The sequence below is a fragment of the Pinus tabuliformis genome, chromosome 9, assembly GCF_031772625.1.
Source record: "Pinus tabuliformis cultivar Carrire ecotype Pingquan chromosome 9, CPIR1, whole genome shotgun sequence".
Classification (NCBI taxonomy): Eukaryota; Viridiplantae; Streptophyta; class Pinopsida; order Pinales; family Pinaceae; genus Pinus; species Pinus tabuliformis.
In genome coordinates, this window is record NC_142307.1 from 1399718024 (window position 1) to 1399724159 (window position 6136).

At 39.1% G+C, this 6136-nt stretch overlaps 1 pseudogene; it reads left to right on the top strand.

Annotated features, from left to right (window-relative positions):
- Positions 1-534: 534 nt before the first annotated feature.
- Positions 535-1207, top strand: LOC149153777 (short integuments 2, mitochondrial pseudogene; annotated as a pseudogene).
- The last annotated feature ends 4929 nt before the right edge of the window (positions 1208-6136 follow it).

Consider the following 6136-nt stretch of genomic DNA (forward strand, 5'->3'; position numbering starts at 1 on the left):
GTCTCCAAGAGTATTCATCACTCGTGTTCCTAACAGCAACACAGTGAATAATGATAACAACCATCTTGAGGACTGCCGTATATTTATGATACACATTTTGGAAGTGAATCTAATATATAATGACCAAGTTTGCCTGTCCTGAAAAGTTGTAATAACTTCTTGGAAACTTTATTCCGTCCAATTTCACCAGAATTAACAGGAATTTTGAATGCTTTTTTTGCAACGCATTGAACTGACTTTCAATTAGGTCTTCAAGGTCGTCTTCATTTTCTAAATTACCCTCGAACTCTGAAAATGTTCTAAAGGTAGCCTTCTACACTTCAACTACATGATCCTCCTTTTGATGCACATTTTGTTTTGTTTCTTTTATCTTTTCCTTTTTCTCAATTGGAGAGTCTTTTGGTCCCTTCACTGTAAAATCCTCTGGAAGGAAGTTCGAAGATTCTACACAGCACGCATTATTCAATCCTTTCCAGCGTAAAGGCACATGACGGGTGTTTAGCATTGCAAGGCATGGGAAAGCTTCTGGGAAAAATGGTGTTCAATTCAAGTGGAGGGGCGATCAACTGGTTCCTAGGTCACATGGCCGCTGCCACTCGGGCCATCCGAGAGCGCCTCAAGTTGGCCGATATCGTCGTAGAAGTCAGGGACGCAAGGATCCCACTCTCATAGCAAGCATAATGTGAGAGAGTTGTTAAGCCAAGTGGAGTCACAATTAAGGGACGCAATCTCAAGGCATCCTACACTACTGGTCATTGTAGTTGGAATTCCAAATGTTGGAAAATCTGCTCTCATTAATTCTATGTATCAGATTTCTCGTATGTGTTTTGCAGCACAGGAGAAGCTGAAGCGAACGACTATTGGCCCTTTGCCAGGCGTTACCCAAGATATTGTTGGCTTTAAGATTGCACACCAGCCTAGCATTTATGTACTGGACACACCCAGTGTTTTGGTTCCCAATATTCCTGACATTGACACAGGACTGAAGCTTGCCTTAACAGGAGCTGTAAAGGATTTTGTTGTAGGTGAGGATCGCCTTGGACAATTCTGCTTTTCTGAAGCTCAGGAATCACTACTTCTCCACCTCAATTCTCAAAAATTACAATGGCGGAACTTCTCACGTCCACTTTGTCAGAAGATGGAATCGAGATCCTACTTTCAAATGCTGAGAAGGCCGAGACAAGCGAGGAGAATGCGTGGCATTTGAGTTTCAATAGGATTTCCAGGTTTGAAAGCAAGGAAAGGCTGAGGCTGTGGTGCCATTCATGGGTGAATCGATTTCTGATGGGACTCTTTCAACTTTTCTGTGGATGTGAATTTGAAACTGATGCATTCAAGACTTTGAAGACGCCTTTTCTAGCGTAGGTATGCTTCCGTATTCAAAAGGAATGCTTGCCATTGCCAGAGGAAAAATTCAAGGCTGCCATTAAAGATAATCACTATGCAAAATGTAGCTGAAGGAAAGAGCCTAGGCAGAGGTAATAGACAGATAGGCTTAGATGGCAGAGCCTTAAATTTGATGAGACCACAAGTCAATTCCAAACCAAACTCAGATTGGAGCACCTATGAACCAGCTATGAACTAGGAATAAAACATTCAAGTTTTGCAGAAAGAAACATTGTACGCAGTCTATTGAGGCAATAGAAATGTCAGAGGAGTTACACTATATAAAACTAATTTTGGACCTGCGCTCTGACCTAGATTCCGGAAAGCATATTAAGGTGGTTCACGAAATTCAAGGTATGGTATAACATTTAACTCTCGACCAACTCATTCAACAATAGAGATTTGACAGAGATGGCAGTCTAAAACAAAGGTACAAGACTAACATGTATAGAAAGGCCACAGAAAAACAAGTTCACATAAACAAGTGGCTCATACTTGAGCAGGGCAGGAGATCGCTCACTCTGATACCATGTTAAACACACACATGGAAACAACTGAATATTAAAGATAAGTTGGAGAGTGCATCTATTATTTGACAATGATATACATTTATAGTACATTCGTGTGACTGTTGGGTTCCACATCCCAAGGTCTCTTGGACTTCCTCAGTCTATTCGGCTTCCACACCAACCCTTAGAGGATTAGGTGTCCAACACATATCCTAATTAAACATGCATTTTATAGTCATTCACAAATTAAATAAAATAAACCTAAGACAAACTCAAATTTGTACTCATTGTCACGCTAAGCACAAAGGGAAAAATGACATGATGATGCATATATATGACATATACGTAAGCCATGGGGCTTTGTATTGACGGTGAATGGGTGCATTGTTAAGGCACTCCGTGTGATAGACCACTGGTTCAAATCCCCCATGGGTCTTACCTACCAAAAAAAAAAAAGACATATACGTAAAAAACATTCAGAATGTTCAACAATTGATTACCACATGTCAATTGGGCTTATTTTGGGTGGTTAGGAGGAATGATTGGGATCCTCCCCACTTAGGTTCAATTTTTTCAAGTGACATGATGAGCTTGGATGTAATGGCTTTGATCCTTATCGTTGAAAACTAATGGTCCCTCGAGGACCAAAACATGTATATTTTTCATATTGAATATAAAGATGTTTTCCATTTGAAAAGAGAAGAAATAATTGATTGCCATCAAATTAATAATACATCCTTAAAATAGCTTGCTAAAATAATGAGAATGGGTGTTGTGTAGCCCCAGTCTCCCCTCTACCATGCATTCATCCCCCTCTTCCCCTATCCTAAAATGGGGCTTGCATATGTTCCATATAGACATCCTATATGTGTAGGGATGGAACCCTAGAGTAGTGGTAACTTCTCTTAATCCTAAGCCTAAGAAAGAACTACAAATCAACAATTTTTGTCATGCTAACCTAATGGTCGCATTAGCTAGCTCATGATTTATGTATAAATCATCATTAATCCCTAACCTTTCTCAAATTTTCATTTTCTCTTATGTTGTGTAGGTTTCCAGGTAATAGCGTAGAGTAACTAGAGATGTGTCTTGTGGTACAACATATATAGAATGTGGTAGGAGTCTTATGTGTACCATGATTTTATTGTTCTATCTACAATTCTTACCATATTTGTAACTCATAGGATCATTACATGTGGCCAAGTTATTTTTCCCCTCCACACCTCCCTTACATGTGAAATAAACATTTTGAATCCTTGGCATGAGATAATTTCCCCAAAAGAATCATTTTTCTCTTCCATCCATAGGAAAATGGGAGAGAGATTGAGTTCCATGATTTTTGAAGAAAAAATTGAGGTATTTATGTCATGGGTGATCCTAATACTAAATTCATGCAATTCATGGAGTAGTGGGACTACCCCGACTTACTCATGCATGTCTCCTCTCCTTGTTTCCATCCTACCTACTTTCAATGGTTCCCATTTTTGTAACAACCTCCTCCCACATTTATCCAAGCTAACCGGTCCACTAGGGTAAACATATGATGAAGAGTTACTATGATATGATTCGACCTCCTAGATCCCCTTAAGGAAGTGGAGCCGATGGACCAACACTTTAAAGACCTCCCTTAGGAGCTACAAAACCTTCAGGAGCCAACCAACCCCTCCAGGTGTCCAACCCCTAAGAGGACTTTCTTCTTGATTGAACTAGACCCCCAGTCGCTCCCATGACAAGCTTTCCATGTGACTGATACCCTCCAGTCGCTCCCATGACAAGCCTTCCATGTGACTGATACCCTCCAGTCGCTCCCACAACGAGGCATCCATGCGACTGTGGCCTTTTCCATACAGTTATGTGCTAGTGACCCCAAATTCTAAGCCACTTTTTCAAGGCTAGGAATCAGGCCTTTGCCCAGAAGTTCATGAAACTTCCATAAATGATAAATAACAATGAAATAAGACTACTAATGAAAACTCTTAAATAAGGACATGACCTGACCCCTACCGTCCATGACAGGAATTATATCAATCATATCATAAACATATAATGTACAGGTCATATAAACACATTTGAACATAGGGAACTCATACTTATTTGAGATTTGTCAAGAAGGTCTGATGCCCTCTCACAATAGCTGCATTATCGTCTATTAGGTCATACACCCATTAACCGTCCATTTACGAAAAAAAACAAGATGAGATCCATTAGAGAGCTTTTGAGGTCTAAGATGGGCCTCCTAAGAAAAATGTACAACCAAAATAAACTTTATAAGAACCAATAGGATTCAAGATGATGATGTCAATCATGCGGGATGATTCACCATTTTTGTGGTAAAACGGTAAAAAGATTAAAAAAATAATAAAATAATAAAACTACTTTTTCAACTTATCTCCCTAAGGTTTTACTCAAATTTTGAGCAGGAGTACTCGTTGGATGCAAAATTTAATTCCTCATCCAAGGAGTACCCATGTTGCATACTTTCGATGGACCCTGTTACACGAAAAAAATGAGAAATACAGGAAAAAACATCATTGCAATCACTTTTTTCATGTATTTCTCATTTTTCGTGTAGCATGGTCCATCAAAAGTATGCAACATGGGTACTCCTTAGATGAGGAATCAAATTCTACATCCAGTGAGTGTTCCCACTTGAAACTTGATTAAACCCATAGGGAGATAAGTTGAAAATACGAGTTGAAAAAGTAGTTTTTTTCTTTTTTCCCTCTAGAATTTGATGATGTAATCTAATCTTCTTTTATTATTTCCATTATTATTTTATAATTTCTTTAGGAGGCCCATTTTAGACCTCAAAATTTCCCTAATGCATAACTCAAGTCTGTCATAAACCGTGCTTATAACTAGCATATAACTATTAGAATAACAATGATAGGACAACCATTAAAACCACATATTAACATGTATATTTACACATGGAACACAAGAGGAAAAGAGCTATTATTAACATATGAAAAATCCAACCAAGTCAAGGACTTCCACATACCACCTGACTAGAGATTGGGCTGAACAAAAACTTTCTTTTAGGCAATCACCCCCATGCCATATTCCAAGCATGAATGTGGCACTTACAACAAAACAACCAGGGCTTCATGCTTTACCGTAATCCACGAAGGGTGTAACGCCCTCCTTCCATATCTACCCAAGTAACTGGCCAACTGGGGTAAATATGTGACGAGAGGCTACTATGATATGATTTAACCTCCTTGGTATCCATAAGGAAGTGGAATTGACGAAAACCCATCAAACATACCTTCCACATCAAAAACAACACTTCTAGGAGCCATCCCAACCACACAAGTATCATGTCCATGGGTCCCACTGAGTTTTTAAGCTATTAAACCTCTAGACGCTCCTATGTTATGGGGATGCTAGCATCTAGAGAGCTCTGGAAACTTCCACAAGCCTGCATGCCTATGTCTAGGGACTATTTCCAGCAGACCTATGCCAGAATCCGCGAGATTTAAGGCACTTTTCAAGCCCAGAATTTCGGTCACTGCCTAGAACTTGTTGTAACTTCTGGAATCCATTAAACACATGATGACAAGACTAAAAAACCAAAAACTAACTCCAGGACTAGGCCTGACCATCCCCAATCGGGACTGACATTTTTTCAAACACTTAGCATCAATACAATCTACAGTTCTAGGATACAAGACAAAGCATGAATGACTAAAAACTCTTATGAGACATGACAAGAAATATCACCACCTTCTCCTTTGAACTATTATGACATCAATTAGGTCTTGCATCCATCATTTTAACAATTACAAGTAAATATATGAAATAACCATGACATGAACCAGTCACTTAACCATGCTTATAACTAGCATAAAACCATGAAAATAACAATGAGATAACATCCATTAAATCCACATATAAATAAGTACAAAAGCAAGAGAACTTAGCTTTTATTAAACATAGGAAAATCTGACTAGGTACAATACTTCCACGTACCACCTGACTATCGACATGGTTGAACCAAATCTTTATTTCAATCAGTCACCCTCGTGCCATATTCCAAGCATGAATGTGGGATCTCATGGAAAAATCAAACCAAAAACAACCAAAGGAATCCATAGGTTAAACCACCCCCATCTTCACCAATCCGTGATCACACCAAAACCGATGCTCCGATCACAAAACCGAACCAAACTTGGAATGCCATCTGGATTCCATCACTATCGTAGAGGAATTTTTCGTCTCCTTGTCTCTCAGGCTTTCCT